The following is a 24,031-nucleotide window of genomic DNA, read 5'->3' as shown; positions in this document are numbered from 1 at the left end:
CAGTCTTACTGGCACTTAAGGCAGAAAAATGCTGACAGTTCAGTACTTCCCACAAAGTTCTGACCCATTGTAACCTATAAAGTATGGTTTGCACCAGGGTGCAGTGCTAACATTTTAGGTGCCAGAGCTCACTAAAAACGGCAACAAGGAGGTCTTGTGAGACCTGGCCTTGGTGGCCGCCATATTGTATTTGGTGCTTATAATTGAGAGCGAACAGTAGGATGAGGAATGAGAACAAGTGTACCAGTCATGGAAGAATTAGGTTCCTCATATGTCCAGAAAAGCACTAGGACAGGGTGAGCAGAGCGGCCCCATGAGGTTCTAGAATGATGCTCCAGTGAGCTCAGACAGTATTAGTGAGCAACACCCAAAACATTTTTTATAGTATTTCAAAGGGACTTGGGCATCTAGAGATAGTCAGAGAAAGAAGGTATTCTGTATTCTCTGTGCATTTGGGCATTGTTATTAGGAGAGATGATATTACTTTGATTTTCTCCACTCAGTAATATGCTTAATTCACTGGGTTGTTCTGTCTCATCTGAGTTCGTAGTTGGAAAAGATAAGGTCCTGGCAAATCAGATAACGTGAGCAAAGAGTGACAGCAAATACCCATGCTCAGCTCAAACCATTCGCAGAGTCTGGAGAAATGACCAGACAAAGAGGGGAAGTGTGAGGGAAGCAGGCACAGGGACTGGTTGCAACAAGGTGATCTATCCATCTTGTCATGATGGAAGAAGAAAAGTTGGACTGTAAACTGAAATGCCCCCTCCCACTCATTATTTTAAATTTTATTTACAGCATGGTGGAAGCTAATTCTAGGTACTCAATTATATTCAGTTTTCAGATTTCAAATTAACCTTCAGCCTTCTATGTTTTGGAGGTGGGGAGGAAACCGAGGAACCTGGATGAAACCCACACAGACATGCGGAGAATAGCAATGAATTCGAACCAAGGACACTGATGCTGTAATAGTATCATGCTTACTGCTACATTAACCGTGCTACCCTATTATGAGAACAAGGCTTTCCAAAGTGGTGAAGGCATTGCTCAACTGAGCAAACTGAACAAGATGCAGCCAGAAGACCACCTCAAATGTCCCCCCACCAAATATTCAGTGGGAGGGTCCAAGCTCAAGATCCTCGTCTTTTTCTGAACATTCTCCACTGTGTCCCAGAGCAAGGATTCAGCATTACTGCCTGCGTGAGGCATGTGGCAAACCAACAAGACAGTGAACAAAATCTCCCATTGTTTCTCTCCCACAATGTGATCCTCAGATGTTTGCAAAGTGGACTGGGTGTGTTAGAATTGTCTGATTCTTGTTTATTCAAAGTGGTCTTTATTCTTCCTCCTTGAACAAGATCTACAATGGTGGCCACGATAAGACACTTGATTTCAATAATATACTTCAGTGCAATAAACAAAGCACAAACCACTGAACAAATGTTACCATCTGTATTAAACACATATTGTTGTTGTGGATTTTGTTTCATCCTGCAAAGAAAATGAAAGAAAGAATGGAGTTCATCAGATTTGCAAGGCCACAGATGTGTTTGCAAAATTAATGTGAGGAATAAAATATAAGAGCAGTTTATTAAATAAAATTCAATGGGGCAAAATGTGGTAACAGACCAGGTACATCAGCCCCTACCTGATGCACAATTTAGTTAATATTAATGGAATTGAAAATATTCCAATTCTGTTGAGCTTTTCAAGCTCAACAAAGAAAGCTATGAATTTGTGAGGAACAGCTTGGCTAGGATAGACTAGAAATCTACATAAAAGAGCATCTCAGGAGACAAAATGGCTAGCATTTAAAGAGAAAATAAATAATTTGTCATTCTTTGAAGGTACAAGAACAGAACAGAAACATGGCTCAACCATGAACTGCAGAAGAAAACTAATAAAATCTAATAAAAAGGCTTACAGTTTCCAGGAAAGCACTAGCTCTGAAAATTCAGCAATGAAAGACCAAGATGGAGGAAAGGCTTATATTAATATAAACGAGAGAGAAACATAAAAACACATCACATGAGCTTCCACAGGTATGGAAAAAGAAAAGACTGGCCAAAGCAAAAAAAAAGGTCTCTTACAGATTGAGATGAGAGAAATTATGTGAGACAATAAAGGAAGTGGCAGAGGAATCAAACAAATATTTTGGATCTATCTTCGCAGAAGACAAAAAAAAGCTCCCGGAAGTACAGGAGAATCATGGGACCAATGCAGCCAGGGAGGAAAAGAAGGTGGCACTAGTAAAGAAACAATAAGAGATACTAATGAAATGAGGGGATCCTGTCAATGTGGGGGATATGTTTTTTGTTAGGTTTTTGATAAGTTCTTATGAAGCTTCTGAATAAACTTAAAGCATGTGCAAATGGATGCAATAGATTATCATGGACAAAGAATTGGTGGGCATATTACAAGTCGAGTCAGGTCTTTCTTGGGTTAGTGGGCCATGATTAGTGGAATGCCACAGGGATTGGTGTTTGGTTTCCAGCTATTCATGTTCTGCATCAACACCATGGTGAGCTATACCAAATATATAATTTCCAAGTTTGTCACAAAAATAAGAAGGAATGAGAGTAGTGCTGAGGATATGCAGAGAACTACAAAAGGATATGAACCGAATTCAGGATCAGAATTCATTGTCACAAATTCGTTGTTTTGTGGCAGCATTGCAGTGCATACATTATACATGTATAAACCACTTTACAAAATAAATAAAAATAGTACAATGGAAAGTCAAATTAAGACAGAGTCTTTGGTTAGTTGTTCACAGGTTTCTGATGGCACCAGGCAAGAAGCTGTCCTTGTGCCTCTAAGTGTTTGTCTTCAGGCTCCTGTACCTTTTTCCTGATGGTAGAATCCCTAACGTCGAAGTACTCGAGATGGCAGAGGTCGACAGCATCGAGTCCACGCTGCTGAAGATCCAGCTGCGCTGGATGGGTCACGTCTCCAGAATGGAGGACCATCGCCTTCCCAAGATCGTGTTATATGGCGAGCTCTCCACTGGCCACCGTGACAGAGGTGCACCAAAGAAAAGGTACAAGGACTGCCTAAAGAAATCTCTTGGTGCCTGCCACATTGACCACCGCCAGTGGGCTGATATCGCCTCAAACCGTGCATCTTGGCGCCTCACAGTTTGGCGGGCAGCAACCTCCTTTGAAGAAGACCGCAGAGCCCACCTCACTGACAAAAGGCAAAGGAGGAAAAACCCAACACCCAACCCCAACCAACCAATTTTCCCCTGCAGCCGCTGCAACCGTGTCTGCCTGTCCCGCATCGGACTTGTCAGCCACAAACGAGCCTGCAGCTGACGTGGACTTTTACCCCCTCCATAAATCTTCGTCCGCGAAGCCAAGCCAAAAGAAGAGAGAAGAGGGGATGTCCTAGGTGACTTTGAGGATAGAGGCTGCTTTCATTAGACACTGCCTCAATGGAGAGAAAACTGGTGCCTGTAAAGTTGCATGGAGAGAAGACTGGTGTCCATGATTCAATGAGTAACAACATGGCTGATGAAATATAATGTAAAATGAAAATTCTCCAATTTAAAGGAAAAAATGAGAAATGTTGATATTCTAAGGGACAGAAAAACCTAACTGTTTCCACTAGCAAAAGTTACAGTCTCAAGACAAAGGTTAGACCATTGAGGACTGAAATGAAAACTTTTCAGTCAGTGAGAGGTGAATCTCTAGATTTCTCTATACTGGAGGGTTGAGATGTTCACTCACTGATTTCATTCAAAACTGAGATCAATAGAATTTTAAAATTTAGATCTATTCATAGATTATGGGCATATGGCAGGAATCATGCACTGATGTACAAGATTGAACACAGTTGGTACGGTTAGCGTAGCGGACAGCACAGTTAGCACAGCGATTAGTGCAGTGCTATTACAGCACCGGTGATCGGGAACAGGGTTCGAATCCCACATTGTCTGTAAGGAGTTTGTATGTTCTCACTGTGTCTGTCTGAGTTTCCTTTGAGTGCTCCGGTTTCCCTCCCACCCTTTAAAGTGTAACGGGGGGTGTAGTCAATGGGGTGTAATTAGGCAGCACGAGCTCGTGGGCCAAAAGGGCCAAAAGGGCCTGTTACTGTTCTGTAAGTCTAAATTTACATTTAAAATTTAAATTTATGGTTGTTTAAAATAATACAGCAGTGTCACTGGCCAAATAGAAAATGGGTTATTCCTGGCCCTAATTCCATCCACAACTCAGCAGGTCATGCACCATCCATGTACAGCAATAGGAAGTTGACATTTTGGGCCTGAACCCTTCATCATGGATGCCAGGAATATTGTTCTACTTTACTATCCACCTCCACCAGCCCCCTCCCCACCACAGTGGCCAGTGAGTGCAGCAAACATCACTCAGTGAGCCAGTCAGTGAATCATTTGGATTTCTGAAAGATTCTCCAGACTGATAAAACTCTAATACTCTGGCATATTTGAGACTTTAGTGATGTTGGATTTTCTGGACAATCGGATATTATTCATACTAATGCCTTCATACATTTTAAATTCACTTTTTCAAAGAACTGAAAGCATGATAATAAATTTTCGAGTGAACCAGGGGAGAGAGGAGGACTAGGAGAATGGGAGCTCAGGTGAATTTCAGGGGATCACAAGTATCTGGGACCCCAGTGAATTTCAGGAAATTGGAATAAACAACATATTAATCCAGATACTGAATCATTGCTATCAGAGTTTAGCTGTATTCCTTCTGCATTAATGTCATATCACCATTTTTTTTTTAAATCATTGAAGCGGTTCTGTACCTTTTCTGCACAACTAACTTGTATCCTTTCAAATCCAGATTGTCCTCATACTTCAGTCTGATTTGTTGATCCCTAACAGTGAGGCAAAGATGTGGGTGAGCATCACACAAGATCATTCCAGGCTTACCATTCATTCCACAAAAGGGAAGAAACACGCAAGACAAAAGAAGAAAAGGTTTCGGTGAGGTTATTATGTACGAATAGGTAAGAGTATTACCAATCACAAATGAAGCACCAAATTCATTTAAACCAATATTGATCCAAAGTTTTTTGGTGCACCAAAGAAGAGGTACAAGGACTGCCTAAAGAAATCTCTTGGTGCCTGCCACATTGACCATCGCCAGTGGGCTGATATCGCCTCAAACCGTACATCTTGGCGCCTCACAGTTCGGCGGGCAGCAACCTCCTTTGAAGAAGACCGCAGAGCCCACCTCACTGACTAAAGACAAAGGAGGAAAAACCCAACACCCAACCCCAACCAACCAATTTTCCGCTGCAACCGTGTCTGCCTGTCCCGCATCGGACTTGTCAGCCACAAACGAGCCTGCAGCTGACGTGGACATTTACCCCCTCCATAAATCTTCGTCCGCGAAGCCAAGCCAAAGATCCAAAGTTAAGCACAATCTGCGAGAAGAATGCAGCAGGCCAAACAATCTCAGTGGGAGAAAAAGAATAGTTGAATTTTTGTCCTGAAACCCTTTATCAAAATGAGTTAAATGTAGAAGAGAAGCCAGTGTAAAGAAGATGAGAGAAGTGGGACAGACTCATAACTTATTGTATTTGACTTAATTTAATTTTTATTTACAGATTCAGCACGGTAATTGGCCCTTCTGGGCCACAAGCCCGTGACACCCAATTACTCCTGATTAACCTCCAACCCTATACGTTTTGGATGATGAGAGAAAACCGGAGTCCCTGGTAAAAACCCACAGAAACATGGGGAGAATGTACAAACTCTTCACCGACAGCACGGGATTCGAACCCTGGTCACCAGTGCTGTAATAGCATTGGACTAACTGTGCTTCCCTAAACACTTAAGATTTATTTTCCCAATACCCTTTTTAAACAACAAAATAATGACTACTTCCAGGTAATTTTGCATCAGTACAAAACAACTGTGAATTGTCCTTCCATGAACTATAGAACAGTACAGCACAGAAAACGGGCCATTCGGTTCTTCTAGTCTGTGACAACTATTATTCCTCTCGTCCCAGTGACCTGCTTCCATTCCATAACCCTCCAAACTTCTCCCATCCAGGTATCTATCCAATTTATTCTTAAAACTTAAGATTGAGCCCATCAGATGGCAGCTTGTTCCACAATCCCACCACTCTCTGAGTGAAGAAATTCCCCCAAATGTTCCCCCTAAATCTTTCCCCTTTCACCCTAAAGCCATGTCTTCTCATATTTATCTTCCCAAATCTAAGTGGTAAAAGCCTACTTGCAACCTCTCTGTCTATACCTCTCAAAATCTTGTAAATTTCTATCAAATTCCCCACATTCTTCTTCATTCCAAGAATAAAGTCTTAATCTATTTAATATTTCCCTGTAACTCAACTCTTGAATACCTGGCAACATCTTAGTAAATCTTCTCTGCATTCTTTCAATCTTATTGATATCCTCCCTGTAGTTAGGTGACCAGAACTGAACACGATATTCCAAATTTGGCCTCACCAATGTCTTAAACAACTTCCACATAACATTCCAACTCCCATACTCAATATTTTGATTTATAAAACATAAGATACCCAAAACTTTCTTTACAACCCTGTTCACCTGTGACACCACCTTCAGGGAACAATGTATCTGTATTCTCAGATTGTTCTGCTGCTCTGCCCTCCTCAGTGCCCTACCATTTACTGTGTATGTTTTACCTTGATTTGTTCTTCCAAAATGCATCACCTCAACTTGTCTACATTAAACTCCATCTGGCATTTACTGGCCCATTCTCTGCATTAAACTCCATCTGCCATTTACTGGCCCATTCTCCCAGTTGGTCCAGATCCCTTTGCAAACTTTGAAAATCTTCCTTACTGTCCACTACACCTCCTTTCTTTGTGTCTTCAGCAAACTTAATGATCCAATTTACCACATTATCATCCAGATCATTGATATAGACAACAAACAATGATCCCAACATAGATCCCTGAGGCACACCACTAGTCAGAGACCTCCAATCCGAGAGGCAATCATCCACTACCACTCTCTGTTTTCTCCCACAATTTCAAATCCAGTTTATATCTTCTCCATGGATACCTAGTGTCTTAACCTTCTGAACTAACCTCCCATTTGGGAACTTCTCAAAAGCCTTACTGAAGTCCGTGTAGACAACATCCGCAGCTTTTCTTTCGTCTATCTTCTTGGTAACCTCCTTGAAAAACTCTGCAAGATTCATTAAGCACAACCTACCATGCACAAAGCCATACTGATTTTAATCAGCCCATGTCTGTCCAAATATCCCATCTCTCAGAACTCCTTCCAGTAATTTACCTACTACTGATGTAAAACTCACCGGCCTATAATTAGCTGGTTTATTTTAGAGCCTTTGTTAAACAATGGGACAACATAAGCTACCCTCCAATCCTCTGGCACCTCACCTGGGTCTAAGGACATTCTGAATATATTTGCCAGGGCCCCTGCAATTTCTACACTAGTAGAATATAATTCCTGGTCCATGGAATTTGACTACCATTATTTGCTGTAAGGCAGAAAACATCTCCTCCTCCTTAATCTCCACATGTTCCATGACGCTTCTGATTGTTTCCCTTCCTTCCTTATGCACTGTGCCAGTTTCCTGAGTAAATATTGATGCAAAAAAACTGTAAAGATCTCCCCTATTACGTAGTTGACACTCTGATCCTCTGTGTCGTCAATTTTGTCCCTTACGATTCTATTACTCTTAATATACTTGTAAAAATCCTTCATATTTACCTTCATATTACCTGCCAAAGTAACCTCGTGTCTTCTTTTTGCCTTCCCAATTTCCTTTTTTAGTATTTCTTACACTTTCTATACCCTTCTAGTACCTCATTAGCTCCTTGTTGCCTATACTTGTTATAGGCCTCTCTCTTCTTCTTAACCAGATCACCAATATCCTTTGAAACCAAGATTCCCTATGCCTGTTATCTTTGCCTTTAATCCTGGTAGGAACATGCAAACTCTGCACTCTCAAAATTTTGCCTTTAGAAGGCCTTCCACTTACTGGATACCTCCTTGGCAGAAAACAATTTATTCCAATCCACTCTTCCTAGATCCTTTCTCATTTTGCACAAAGTTGCCCTTACTCTAATTTAGAACCTCAAAAGGACCAGACCTATCTTTATCCATAATTTACTTGAAACTAATGACATTATGGACACTGGATCCAAAATGTTTTCCTACACATATTTCTGTCACCTGACTTGCCTGGTTCCCTAATTGGAGATCAAGTATTGCATCCTCTCTCTCATTGATACCTCTATAAAATGGTTTAGAAAACATTTGACAAATTCCAAGCCATCCAGGCTTTTTACAGTATGGTAGTCCAGTCAATATGTGGAAAGTTAAAATCTCCTACTATCACAATTTTCTGTTTCTTACATCGGCTGCTATTTCTCTGCAGATTTGATTCTCCAATTCCCTCTGACTATTGGACAGTCTACAGTACAACTCTATTAGTGTGGTCTAACCTTTCCTGTTCTTCAGCTCCACCCATATGGCCTCTGTAGATGAGCCCTCTGGGCTGTCCTGCCTAAGCACAGCTGTGATATTTTCCCTAACTAGCAATGCCACTCCTCCCCCTTTCATTCCTCCTCTTCTAACACGTCTGAAACAAAGGAACCCCAAAATATTGAGCTCCCAGTCCTGCCCCTCCTGCAATCAAGCTTCACTAATAGCAATAATGTTGTAATCCCACGTGCCAATCTACGCCCTAAGATCATCTGCTTTACAGGCAATAATCCTTGCTTGAAATAGATGGACCTGAGAACATTTCTATCACATATACATGCAGTCCTCACATGACCCTTATCCTCTCTACCTCACTATTTGCTCTAATACTCTGGTTCCCCTCCCCTGAAAATCTAGTTTAAACCTCCTAGAGTAGCACTAGCAAATTTACCTGCATGGATGTTAGTCCCCCTCCAGTTAAGGTGCAAACTGTCCCGTCAGAACAGGTCCCACCTTCCCTGAAACAGATCCCAATTGTCCAGAAACATGAAGCCCTCCCTCCTGCACCATCAACTTAGCCACATATTTAGCTACGTTAACTTCCTATATCTAGCCTCACTAGCATGTGGCACAGTAGCAATCCTGAGGTCGTAACCCGGGAGGTCCTGTCCTTCAAGTTTGCACTTAACTCCCATAACTCTCCTTGCAGGAACTCCTCACCCGTCCTTCCTAGGTCATTGGTGCCTACATGGATCATGACATCTGGCTGCTCACCCTCCCTCCTGAGAATAGGGAGAACTCGATCTGAGATATTGTGGACCCTGGTAACATAGAGGCAATAGACCATACAGGATCCCACAAAATTGGCCTTTCTCATGGCTGACCTGATTTCTGCATTCAACACTCAGCAACGTTACATTACTGCTGCCACAAACTCCTTTAAAAGTATTGATGGGAGATGAAATGAGGCTCGGAATGACCGTTGTTTGGCATCTCCAGCATGATCTGTTGACGTGTTTGCCCCACTTGGGCAAGTCCCATATGATTCTTTTATCCTTCATTTCCACTAACATCTCATCATCTCCACTCTTCACCACCAGTGGTAGTGGCCGATTCAACCTTCTAGTGCACCAATTTTGGCTCACTGGAATTTCTTTAACTTTGAATATTCTCAATATTCTACACCTGTGAAAAACACTGACCTTCCATTGAAATGTGATAGCATAAGCATTTGGAGACTGAGGTTTTCTGAGCCAGTAGGACTACCCTTGACAGCTGGTTGATTAGATGTTATGAAACTTAACACAACGTACTTCAAATCTATAATCACGACTAAATAAATAATACCTTTCCCTTTGAATATCATCTTCATCCTCTAAATATTTTCTGAAACAAAATTTCCTATGATGTAATGTTATTTTATAATTTCTTCATGGTGTAGAAAGAATCACTTAGCCCATGAAGTCTACCCCAGTTCTCAAAGCAATCCCATCAATCCCCATGTACATCCTGGTATCCTTTCTGCATTACATACACCTAATTCCTTTACCAGTTACAGAAGGAACTCTCAGATAGTTCATGATCTATACGCAGCCACTTTCAACCACTAAAATTTATGGAGAAGTCAAGTTTTGGTTTCTTCCATACTTCTCTCCTATCGGCAACATACAAAAAAATATTTATGTCACATGAGGAGAAAAGAAAATAAGGCTTTTACTCAAATGAGCTGTGGCCCCTGGGGGGGGAGGTGCAAAGAGAGAGAGAGAGGGGCAGGAGCCCCATTGAGAATGGCTAGTCTATAGGATGTTTCCTTAACATTTCTTTCATGACAATCTTTGAACTAATTCATGTACTATTTCCAACTTTCCTTTCACTTGCAGAAATATTTGCTAATACAGGTATTGTAACAAATGTCAATCTTTTTTGAGATTGATTCCAATTATTTTATTAACACAGTATCTTTCCAATAACCCAGATGTGAGATGAAACCCATCTTGACACTCCCATTGAGATTTTGGATTTCTTTTGCTCTTCTTTAATAGAAGCAAGTTTTCTCACATGTTTTCAATGGTAATCGAAGGATATACAACCAGTGGGGTTCATTTTATATGCAGAGCATAAAAAAAGACATTGATTTATCATTTGTTATGTTGCTTGTCCTATATTTACTTCATCTTCCCACCCTCTCGCTACACAATTTAACACACCATCTGAATCCTGCATTCAAACAAAAATAACTGGCTGCACCATGTTCAACCAATACAATACAATACAATACAATCTCCACACACTGCAGATCCATTCAAGCTGGGGACATGACTTGCAAAGCCTTTCAATGGATTTGAGAGCACTGCATGTGGTGGCCATGTTCAGATGAAGAATCCTGAGGCCTTTCCCCCACAATGTCCCAATAATCTTTTGACAACTTTTTGATGTCAAAGACAGATCTTTCAAAATCGCTCTGATATTCAAAATTAATTAAATACAATTGAAAAAGATCTAAATATTTTTGACATAAAATAGAATGCTTGCATGGTATGATTATGTAAATTAAAATATGAATATTAATACAAGGAAAAATCCAAGCCAGTTACCATCATTTATCTCTTCCATCAAAGCAACATAATTTAAATGGATGGACCCATAGTGTTAGCGCAATGCTGAAGGGCCTGATGTGAAGAGTATTCAGTCCCTCAACTCAGCAGAACTTATTGCTATGTCCAGAGGTACAATGGGAGGTTAATTCACTGGTGTTGGAACTCTACTGTGTTCCACTATCTATGTTGCAATGTGTGAGTGTGGAAATCAGGAATGTGCTAACTTATTATCTGGGTGATGGTTCTCCCAGGAACTGGAGAGAACTGGAAAAATTTAACCTGGCCTGGACCTGTCAGCCTCCAGCCTCAAAGAAGATATACACACAACAAAGCAATGTTGTTTGTAACATAGAAGATACCAAACAGCAGGTCAGAACTTAACGCTGCAGATCAATGCAGCAACTGTAGCCAACAACTTCAAACTCTGTGGCAGAGCAGACTAATTATACGTTTAATTTTAAAGAGGGAGAAAAAACACTGTATTATTTGTTAAATACGAAAAAGTGCAAATCAAATCCAGTTGACATAAGGTAATGAAAAGCATAATTGTATCAGCAGGAACTTTGTTATTGCCAGTGATATTTAAAAGATCATATATTCTACAATGATTAAGCATTAACTCTACAAAGTAAGGAAAGAAAAGAATTGCAACAAGTTGGAGCTGTAATTTTCCTCATGGTTTGCAATTTGAATAAACCATGAAAAATGTCATTCATGTGAAAATCTAATTTACCTGTAAAACTTATCATCTCTTAAGGAATGGTTGTTATATCTCTCCCATGGCTATATTTTGTGAGGAATTTAAGGAGATTTGGTTTGTCACCAAAGACTCTTGCAAATTTCTCTAGGTATTTACAATTATTTGGAGGTACAGGGATTGCTAGGGAGTAATCAGCATGGGTTTGTCAGGGGTAGATCATGCTTGACAAACCTGATTGAGTTTTTCGAGGGGGTTACAAAAAAGGTTGATGAAGGGAAAGCTGTGGATGTTGTCTATTTAGACTTTAGTAAAGCTTTTGACAAAGTTCCCCACAGGAGGTTAGGAAAAAAGGTGGAGGCATTAGGTATAAATAAGGAGGTAGTGAAATGGATTCAGCAATGGTTGGATGGGAGGTGTCAGAGAGTAGTGGTAGAAAATTGTTTGTCCAATTGGAGGCCAGTGACTAGTGGAGTTCCTCAGGGATCGGTCCTCGGTCCACTATTGTTTGTTATATATATTAACGATCTGGAAGTAGGGGTGGAGAATTGGATAAGCAAGTTTGCGGATGATACAAAGATTGGTGGTGTTGTGGACAGTGAGGAAGATTACCGTAGATTAAAAGGTGATTTAGGAAGGCTGGAGGTGTGGGCTGAGAAATGGCTGATGGAATTTAATACAGATAAGTGTGAGGTGTTACATTTTGAAAAGGCAAATCTAAATAGGTCATATGCATTAAATGGTAGGCTATTGAGATGTGCAGAGCAACAAAGGGATTTAGGAGCTGTGGTAAATAGTACCCTCAAGGCTGATACTCAGGTAGATGGTGTGGTGAAGAAGGCATTTGGAATCGGAGTATTGAATTCAAGAGTAGGGAGGTTATGATGAAATTGTACAAGGCATTGGTGAGGCCAAATTTGGAGTACTGTGTACAGTTTTGGTCTCCAAATTATAGGAAAGATATAAACAAAATAGAGAGAGTGCAGAGAAGGATCACGAGAATGTTGACAGGATTTCAAGGTTTGAGTTACAGGGAAAGGTTGTGCAGACTGGGGCTTTTTTCTCTGGAGCGTAGAAGATTGAGAGGGGACTTGATAGAGGTGTTTAAGATTTTAAAAGGGACAGACAGAGTAATCGTGGATAGGCTTTTTCAATTAAGAGTGGGGGAGATTCAAACTAGAGGGCATGGTTTAAGATCGAAGGGGGAAAATTATAAGGGGAACATGAGGGGAAATTTCTTTACGCAAAGGGTGGTGGGGATGTGGAATGAGCTTCCGAAAGACATGATCATTGGTTACATTTAAGGAAAGACTAGATAGTTACATGGATAGGAGAGGACTGGAGGGGTATGGACCGGGTGCTGGTCAGTGGGACTAGGAGGGTGGGGATTTGTTACGGCATGGACTAGTAGGGCCGAACTGGCCTGTTCTGTGCTGTAAGTGGTTATATGGTTATATGGAGAGCATTCTGACTGGTTGCATCACTGTCTGGTATCAAGGCACCAATGCACAGGACAGGAAAAGAATACAGAAAGATGTGAACTCGGCCAGTGCCATCATGGGTGCCAGTCTCCAATCTATCAAAGACATCTACAAGAGGTTATGTCTAAGAAAGCAGCCTCTATCCTCAAGCCCCTCACAACCCAGGCCGTGCCCTCTTCACACTGCTACCATCAAGAAGGAAGTACAAGAGCCTGAGGCCTAACACCCAATGGTACGAAAAACAGCTTCTTCCCCTCAGGCATCAGATTTTTGAATGGACAATGAACCGCAGACACTACTTCATTTTCTCTTCTTTTGCACTAATTTATTTATTATTAATGTAGTTTATAGCAATATTGCTCCTGCAAAGCAACAGATTTTGTGGCATGTTCATAACAATAAATTCTGATTCTGTATCCACTGTCTCTCAGACAGAGGAGTTAACCCTTGCTGGATTTAACACTTCTTTCCTCAGATACCCATCTCTCTTCTCTTGTATAAAGCAGGTGATGAAGCAAAATTACAAGCCAAATATTCATCACCGTCTATCACTTAACAAGTGAGTTTGTGAACTGTGCTAAAACCATTAGAAAACAGTCCGGAACTCTCAAAGACAGCTTAAGGCTTAACAGAGTGTACTGCAGGGCATCTGAACAGCTTTACTTACTGATGTTCAAATTGATGGGACACTCTAAACAAAGTTGAAGGTCTGACCAGTCTCCTTGAGACTGTATGGAGAGAGAGCCAAAGATTGTTGTTATTTTTTAAATATGGGTCAAGGCTTAAAGGTGAAATGTTTAAAGGTAATATTGGGGGCATTTCTTCATGCAAAGAGTGGTGAGAGTGTGGAACAAGTTGCAAGCTGAAGTAGTGAATGGGGGCTTGAATATGACATTTAAGGAAAAATCGGATAAGTATGGAGGGCAATAGTATGGGTGTAGGTCAATACAACTAGGCAGAATAATAGTTTGGCACAGATTAGATGTGCCAAAGCATTTGTTTCTGTGTTGTAATGTTCTATGGAAGGCGATAAAGACATTATGGTCTTGTTAAAATCAAGATTCTACTCCTGTTATGTATGGTCATCTAAAAACATCAACTGAGCCACATAGGATCTTACAAACCTGAGAAATGAACCCATAATAAATCTGTAATTAATCATAATTATTGATTCTTAGGTCAGAAAAATATCATCAGCCTTTCTTTGATTTGTATATTTGCCTTTCCCTATGTGACTTTGGAAAGGGAAATCTGAACTGTGAGACATTCACCCTTGATGCAAGATTTTTACATATTGGCTGCGAAATTAAATCCCATAATGGTATTAAAAATGGACTTACCCCAGAATGAAATGAGATAATGAGTATTTCTAACTTTAGGCATACAGGCCCTTCCAGCCCACAAGCCCTTGCCACCCAATTACACCCAATTGATCTACAACCCCCATACGTTTTGAAGGCTGGGAGGAAACCAGAGCACCCAGAGGAAACCCACACAGACACGGGGAGAACGAACAAATTCCTTACTGACAGCGTCGGATTCAAACCCAGGTCTTTTTCCAGGTTATTTTGTGTCACTTTGAAAACTTGATATGGCACTTTTAAGTCAAGCTAGTAGAGCTGCTGCCTCCCAATTCCAATGACTTGGGTCACCTTTAATGCTGTCTGTTGGAGCTTGCACGTTCTCCCTGTGACTGGACATGTTTCCTCAAGATACTCTAAAGCTGGTTGGCTGGTTCAGTTGCCTATGTAAATGTCTACAGGTCTGTAGGGGAGTGACCATTTCTGGAGGGAGCTGTTGAGAATATGAAGAGAATAAAATGGGATTACTGTAGAATGGGTAGTTTATGTTTGGCACAGTCTTGGTGATCTGAAGAACCCTGTTTCTGTGCTGCTGACTCTCCACACTTTGTGAGATTGGTAAGACCATGCCAGTTGAGCAATGAATGGCATTAGTCTCCAAGAAACATTCCTTTTTTAAATCCATTTGCCACAGGTACAGCCTTCATTGGTCACTCCTTAGACCAACAATTCTCAATGAGGGCCCAACAGCCCCCCTAGGGGCCACAGCACATTTATGTAAAAGCCCGTTTTCTTTTCACCTCACGTAACATAAACATATTTTCATGTTTTTATGTAGTTGGTAGGAGAGAAGCATGGAAGAAGCCAAAACATGATTGTTTCACAGGGAAGGGGACCAATAAATTTTGACCAGAGTCCTGGTTGGGAGGATGGGGGTGGGCCATAGCCAAAAAAAAGGTGAGAATGGCTGTCTTAGACAACTAAATTATGAGGGTGGTCTTAATGGAGCACTGGAATGGAATTCGTGTAAGATGTTGCATATATTGGCAACCTCAACTTCTCCCTATCTATCACTCATATTTCGGTTAGAATTCACAAGGCCCAGGTCCTGATACTCCCAACCTCCCACAATATTCTCTTTTCTCCAATGATTCAGATCTTTCAACCCTCTGATTATCCCTCATCTCCCAATGGTCCTGATTGCTCCCATCCAACCTTGACTACCCTCCTCAAAGACACAACTATTCCCCAAAGGCCCAAGCTCAAAGCTTTATGAACTTATAATCTCTCAATATTCCCATTAGCTCAGATCTACTACTTTGAAGGTCCCAACCCCTTAAATTTCCAATTGCTTGTCCCTCAAGGGACCAGGCCTGGATACATCTGATATACACCCACACTCTCATTCCACATATAGACATTATTAAACATTACATCACAGAAACAGGCCCCTTTGTCCCTACTAGTCTGTGCTGAACCACTTCTTTTGCCTAGTCCCACTGACTTGCACCCTGTCTATAGTTCTCTCCCATGCATTACCTGTCCAAATTATTCTTAAATGTTAAAATTGAGCCCACATTCACCACTTCAGCTGGCAGCTTGTTCCACACTCCCAACACTCTCTATGTGAAGAAGTTCCCCCTCATGCTTTCCTTAAACTTTCCCCCTTTCACCCTTAACCTATGTACTTTGGTTTGTATCTCACCAACCCTCAGTGGAAAAAGCCTACCCACATTTACTCTGTCTATCCCCTCAGAATTTTAAATACCTCTATCAAATCTCCCCTCATTCTTCTATGCTCTTAACCTATGGAACCTTTCCCTGCATCTCTGTTCCTGAAGTACGGGCAGCATCCTAGTAAATCTTTTCTGCACTCTTTCTATCGTATTGATATCTTCCCTGTAGTTAGGCGACCAAAATTGCACACAATACTCCAAATTTGGTATCACCAATGTCTTATACAACTTTACCATAACATCTCAACTCCTATAATCAATACTTTGATTTATGAAGGTAGAAGAGTTGACTAATGAGGTAATTTATCATTTTGATAAGAATTCAGTCTTACTTTTTTTTGGCCAAACAGTTTATTTCTTGATAGTGGGTTCAGATTTTCCTTTTCTAAAAATAATATAATATCAATACAATATAATCTGTTTGATTAAATATGGAGTACCTTGGATGAAATGATATGATTTAAGTGTAATGTATATCTTTTTGAATTTTAACATATATCTCTGTATTTTTGGATGTGAAATTTCAATGTGTGTAAAAATATTGAAAAAGAAAAAAAGATTTATGACACCACTTTCAGGAAAGTGTGTATCTGAATTCCCAGATCCCTCTGTCCTACCACACTCCTCAGTTCCCTACCATTCACCGTGTATGTCCTACCTTGGTTTGTCCTTCCAAAATGCAACACCTCACGCTTGTCTGCATTAAATTTCATCTGCCATTTTCAGTCCATTTTTACAGCTGGCCCAGATCCCTCTGCAAGCTTTGAAAATCTTCCTCGCTGTCCACAACACCTCCAATCTTAGGGTCATCTACAAACTTGCTATCTCCTCACTAATCCAACCTCTAGGTTATCTCCATCATCCTGGCCCTCCAAACTCTTGGCTTCAATCCCACATTGTATAGCTTTCATCACAATGAGCCCAGTGGCCTTTCAGAAGAAGCCCCATGAATGAAGTTCACAGCAGTGGTCCTACAACTAAAACAGTCCTGGTGTTGCTGCCACACCAATTTACAAGCTCTAGAATTTGAAAGAAATTGATGGATTGTGCATTAGCAACAGAAAGAAAGCAACCTGTCTGTTCACCCATTCTCTCTGAATTTTCCAATGAAAAAAAAAGTTAGAGGAAAAAAACACAAACAACATTTTTTTTACCTATCTCTTTGAAAAGAAATGTCCTGGGATAGATTAATCAAATAATACAAAAAAATGTACACAACATACACATGTAAACAAATAAAGAACTGGAAACAGATAACAAATGTAAACAAACTGGCTGCAATACAGAGAGGATTTAAAAGTGCGAGCCCCTAAATTAATCCCTAATTGACTTGTTGTTGAGGAGTCTAATAGTAGAGGGTGGTGAACTTGGTGGTGTGATTGCTGCTGCTCTCTGATGGCAGAGTTCCCTGTAGATGTTCTCAACAGTGGGGAGGGTTTTGTCTGTGGTCCTGAGCTGCGTCCATGCTCAGGGGTATCAGTGTCCCCATACCAGGCCATGATGCAGCCAGTCAGCACACTTTCCACCTCACGTCTGTAGAAATTTGCCAGGGTTTCTGATGTCATACCAAACCTCTTCAAACTCCTGAGAATGTAGAGGCATCAATGCTTTCGTCATGATGCCATTGGTATATTGGGCCCAGGAAAGATCCTCTGAGAACTCCTAAGAATTTAAATTTGCTCACCCTCTCCACCTCTGATCCCCATTGATCACTGGATTGTATACCTCTGGGATTTCCTTGCTGAAGTCAACAATCAGCTCCTTCGTCTTGATGACATTGAGTTCAAGGTTGTTGTTAGTGCACCATTCAGTCAAATTTTCAATCTCCCTCCTGTATGTTGACTCATCCCTTTTTTATATACAACCTACTACTGTGGGTATCGTTGGCAAATTTGTAGATGGTGCTATTGTCGCATCGAGCCACACATTCATTGGTGTAAAGTGAGTAGAGGAAGGGGTTAAGGAAACAACCCTGTGGTGACAAAAAGCTGTGATAAATCTGATATCCACAAAGTTTTTACAATATCCATACACCATCTTTACAAACTTAACTAAAGAACACTGTGGCCAAAAATGCACAGCCAGGAACAGAATCAAAAGTCACTTGGTGGAAATAAAGATAGATTCTGATTAGAGGAAGGAAAAATTATGCTGACTTTGATAATGGAGAATGGTCAATGTTCCTGTTCCTTCGGCCCTCCAGTGAGTATCCAAGAAGTGCCAGCAAATGGGGCATAGGCATTTTAATAAAGTGTAGGATTTCATCACCATGTGGTCAACATCACAATCAGAGCTTTGTCAGACTGAGTTCAACAATCAAATGTAAGAGGTCCTCACCTTCAAATGAAGGAAGTGATGTTTATTTTTCATGTCGACTTTATCATGGCAGAATTGATTAATTTGTACCCAGTTATATTTTTCTGGGAATCCTGTGCACATTTCCCAAATCTCACACCTACAAAGTTAATCACAATTTGAGACTATCATCATTTTGGTGAATGTTTTCAAGCACTAAGTTTCCTCATTTTACCTAATGTCCCATTTGTTTAAAAAATTAACGATTTGACATTTAACTCAAGGGTGGCATGGTTAATGTAGTGATTTGTGCAATGCTATTACAGCATCAGCGAACAAGGTTTGAACATGGCCCTGTCTGTAAGGAGTTTGTATCTTCTCCCATGTCTGCATGGGTTTCCTCGAGACGCGTTAGTTTCCTCCCACACTTCAAAATGTATGGGGGTTGTGGGTTAATTGGGGTATTTGGGCAGCATGGGCAAGTGGGATGGAAGGGCCTGTCATATGCTGTATGTATGTCTATGGCATGGATATATATTATTCAGTAAAAATACAATGCTGGAGAATTTAGAGATGGCACGGTTATTGTAGAAATTAGCACAACACCATTACAGCTCCAGTGATTGGGATCGGGGTTCAAATCCTCTGCTGCCTGTAAGGAATTTGTACGTTTTCCCTGTGTCTGCATAAGTTTTCCCCGGGACCTCTGGTTTCCTACCACTGTTCGAAACGTACCGTGGGTGTAGATTAATTGGGTTTAAATTGAGCGGCACGAACTTAAGGACAATTGGCCTGTTATCGTGCTGTATGTCTACATTTTAAAAATGTAAAATTTAAATTTAAATTTAAAAACTCAGCAGCTTAAACAGTGTACTTTTTATAGCAAAGATAAAGATACATAACCAATGTTTCAGGCTTGAGCCCTTCACAATGGTAAATTATTCACTTGAATATCAGAATATTAAAGCAGAAACAGTCAGAAATAACCTGAATTGCAGCCTGAAATACATAACTTTCACTTAAAGGGAAAAGCTTCCATTAAGAAGTTGTTTTTAAACCCTGGATCTCCCTGGCCCTACCCTCAACAAACACACTTGCATCAGAATACAATTGGTTAACTATAGCTCTGCCTTCACCACACTAGTACCAAACAAACTCATCCCCAAACTACATGATTTGGTCTCAGCACCCTTCACTGCAACTGGATCCATGACTTCCTATCCCACAGTTCGCAATCAGTGAAGATTGGGAACAACATCTCCCCCACGATTATCCTCAACACCAAGGCCTACACAGGGCTGTGTACTCAGCCCTCACTGTACTCTATGTACATCCATGACTACTAACCAAATGCAGCTCCAACTCCATCTGTATATGCACAGATGACACAATCATCATAGACAGGAGCTCCCAGCAACAAGTTGGAGTTCAAAAGAGATGGATGAACTAGGGTGCCAAGACAACCTCTCTCTCCATCTCAGCAAGACCAAAGTTATAGAACTAGAGGAGGAGCTGAGCTTACTCCTTGGTCCTCATCACTGGTGCTGAAGTAAAGATTGTAGACAGATTGATGTTCCTTGGACGAGAGATCTCAAGTAACTCATCCTCGTCCACCTGCCTCAATGCAATGGCCGAGAAAGTGGACCAATGCCTTGACTTCCTCAGAAGCTGGAAACAACGGAATGAATTTCAGAAGTAAAGATAACGTAGGATTTCTGCACAGCACGTTTAGTGCTACCAACCATGGATGAATTTCTTTGCAAATGATTTTCCTATCCTCTAGACATTTTAAAGGACTCTAGAGCTAATGAATTGCTGCTTGAGGCATGCTGCATAAATGAGGCAGCTAGCATGTAGAATAATAAAGAATAAATAAATAAATATTGAGAATTTGCCTTGGTTCATGGACATTGCTCTTCTTTGATTAAATATCACAGAATATTTCTATTCACTTACGGTTTAGGCAGAAGTCATCTGGTTACTGGAAGCTAATCAGGACCTCAATTACAAATTTCTTGAGAGCTTTAATAAAAATAATGCCCTAACAATTGACAAGATAGGTAGTTTAACATCTCATCTGTATCTTCAGTTGGATATCATTCCTCTCTTCACTCCATTCAAAATAATAGGCACCATCATGTTCATTCGACCTGTTCAGATCCTAGACTGAGACTTCAACCTGACCTTTTACCCTGAATTACTATGCATGGACGTCACACCACATAACCATGTGTGGAGTGATTGATGGAACTTCAGATAGCGTTGTGCTGAGGCCATCCAAGTACCATGACAGCTTCTGACAAGGCCAAAGCTGACGGTACAGTTTGGTCTCCTGTCATAAGAATGTAAAAACAATTCAATCCCTTGTCTTCCTTCTAGTATTCAATATGATTGTAGCTGATTTATTTCCCTCAAAGCAACTTCCCTGAACAATATCTATTTCACTTTCTTGAACATATTTGATGAATGAGTCTCTTCTTCTGGAGAGTAAATTCCAAAGATTCCCCACTCTCTAGGTGAAGACATTTCCTCTTATCTCAGCCCTGACTGACTGACCCCTCAAAAAAGATTGAGATTCTTCTTTCTAGACTCTCACCAACATAAACATTAACACTGCATCCCATTTGTCAGTGTCAAGCATTATAAGAATTATGAACATTTCACTTAGAACCAACATATTGAAATAACAGTCAAGAAAGCACGATGCCACCTCTAGTTTCTTACAAGTCTTTCATGTCCCACAACAACTTATGCAGGTGAAAGAATATATGCTGGGGACATCACCGTGTGGTATGGGAGCTTCTCTGCTCAAGATTTGAAGAAACTGCAGAATGTGGTGAATGTAGCTCAGAACATCATGCAACTTCCCTCTCCTCCTGCTGTCTTGGAAAAGCAGCTAACATGCTGAAGGACCCACACAACCTGGAAACACTTTCTGTTCCCTTTTCCCAGCAGTGCATACTAACAGGTGTAAATAACATTTTTGTTCTTTTCAGCCATCAGACTCCTGAATAAATCCCACAACAGTGCTTGCATGCAGTCTTTGCTTGGTGCTAATTGATTTTGTAACTCTATACTTTGTAATTGTACATTTGCTCTTCAACTTCATCTGGTTGCATGTAGGGTACAGTTGATCTCTAAGACAACTCATAGAAGAATCCTTCTCACTGTATCTGGAATAATGTGACAGATGAAGTTAAACTTAAACTGGCTAACCTAAGAATTAATCGAGTGATCCTTTGCTGCACTTTCTCTATTGCAACTATATCCTTCCTGATGAAGGGCTCAACCCCAAAACGTTGCTAAATGAAGTATGCCGTTTGCCCTGCTGAGCTTCTTCAGTTTTGTGTTTTTACTCCTTCCTTAGGGAAGGAGACCATATTGGTACGAAATATTCCACATGCAATCTCAACATAACCAGAGAAAGAAGTCTTTACTCTTGTACTTAAACTCTGTTGCAATAAAGACCAACATTTTTTTTTTACAGACAGCACAGTAACAAGCCCTTCCAGCACACAAGCCCTTGCCACCCAATTACACCTATAACCCATATAGGTTTTGTTTACCTTCTTAATTTCCTGCTGAACCAGCATATTAAATTTCAGGGATTTATGTGTGAGGATATTTAGTTCTCTCTGAGCATCAACATTATTCAATGTCTCACGATAAAATATACTCTATCTTTTTTTTCTTTTTAACCATATATCCATATTAGATAAGATATTGAGATAGGTGTTTGCAACAACATACTTTTCCATACCAGTTGAAGGACCATAGTATTCCAACGGAGTTTTATACACCACTTTCTGATCATGCTCCCTAACTCCTTGGACCCAGTCAAACCTCACACAGAGAAATGGCTTGCTGATGTTCCTGTAAAATATTGACAAACAAATAATTATTTCAGTTATAGGTAGAATTATACAAGAAGCAGGGCAATGAACTCAGTAATTCACATTTGAATGTTATTTTTACTAAAATGATCCATCTACATTATCTTTGAGAGCTCTCAATTCCAATTATTTATATGTTTAAAATTATCTATATAATTAAGGAATTCAAAAACAAAAAAATGAGAACTGAGAAATAATTGAAATAATTACTTTTTAAAATTTACAGTGACATCTGTATTTATGGAGCCACAAAAATATGCCTGAGGATTTTTCTTTGCTGCTGCTTGCCTTTGTCTTGACTTCTTACATTCTTAATATTATAATTATAAAATTGTGCTGCATATAAATGCATATAGCATGGTTAATTAGAATAAAAAAAGATTGTTTAACAAATTAACAAGGATTCCAGCTTAATCCCTCATGGAAAATGTGCATATTGCATAAAATTATCTTTACATAATGCTAACCCACTCATACAAAGTTCAGCTGTGCCCAACAAAAACAATGAACTTCCAGGGTTTTAGGGTTTAACTTGCAGCAGTCAACCTTAGTGATGTTCAGTGACATAGTGATTAAGTTACTAGACCAGCGCTTGCAGACCTGAACTTTTAACCCAGTGTTAGAATCCTATCCCAGCATCTTGGAGAAGACTTATGATCAAACAATGAAATATACATGGAATAGAAAGCTTTCATTAATTTGGTGAGAAAAATCACCAAGTGGGCAAACAAGAACTCCATCTTCTTGATGAAAACAGTGATGTTTACATTGCAGAGAAAGCAAATTGCATTATGCATGTTGTCCTAGTCATAATTATTCTATGCATAAAGTCTAATCTTGCAATTTTACAGGAAGTCATAAGCTCAGCGTAGGATGATCTTAATGATTATGCTGTAAGGCAAAGCCACTAAAACTACACATTGCCACCTGAGTTTTTATTTTATATTCTTCTAATTTAAGGAAATTGCTCTTTAAAAAACTCATAGTTACAACTTTGCTTAATGTTTGCCCAGTTACTCTTTGATTTACTCTCCAGTAATTATTTTGAAGTTCTCCTTGCCTTCTCTCACTACAGAAAGCACCCATGGAGAATGCAAGGCCTATCTATTTGTCATTCTATTCATTGTCAATGGTGCATAATAGGTTAAGACATTGTTGGGAGCCACACAAACAATGGGAATTGTGTTGTCAGAGAGTTTGATAAAATTCACTTGATACTTTTCAATTACTGTCCCATTCGCCTTAAAAATGGACAAACCACAAATGCCATGGGACAGGTCAGAGCAGTCCAAGATAACAACAGGATGATGAGTTGTGCCCCCTGCAGTGTTTCCATCTGCCATCATTAAGGTGACTATTCAAACATGAACAATTTCTTCTCACTGTGCTGACAGGCAGACACCAGGAACTGTGAGTGACTGTGCTACATAGATAAACCTAGATAGAGAGAGATGTCAAGCCTCTTCCATATGGCTAGAGACACAACCTCAAAAAACAAAATTCCCAACCATGCAATAAGCTAGCTATTACCTGGAGTTGTTGTCTTCCCATTTTTATTGAGCTTACTAAAGGTCACTTTAAGTTCACAGAAATAAATGTACATCTTATCT

The 24,031-nt window shown here is 40.2% G+C and overlaps 1 pseudogene; it reads right to left on the bottom strand.

The window, feature by feature from the left end:
• Positions 1-24,031, bottom strand: part of LOC138756351 (doublecortin domain-containing protein 1-like) — a 340,682-nt pseudogene that overhangs the window by 162,046 nt on the left and 154,605 nt on the right.

The sequence above is a fragment of the Narcine bancroftii genome, chromosome 1 (genome assembly GCF_036971445.1).
Source record: "Narcine bancroftii isolate sNarBan1 chromosome 1, sNarBan1.hap1, whole genome shotgun sequence".
In the NCBI taxonomy this organism is placed as follows: domain Eukaryota; kingdom Metazoa; phylum Chordata; class Chondrichthyes; order Torpediniformes; family Narcinidae; genus Narcine; species Narcine bancroftii.
Note: the sequence above shows the minus strand (reverse complement) of the source record. Positions and strands in the feature narration are given on the sequence as shown.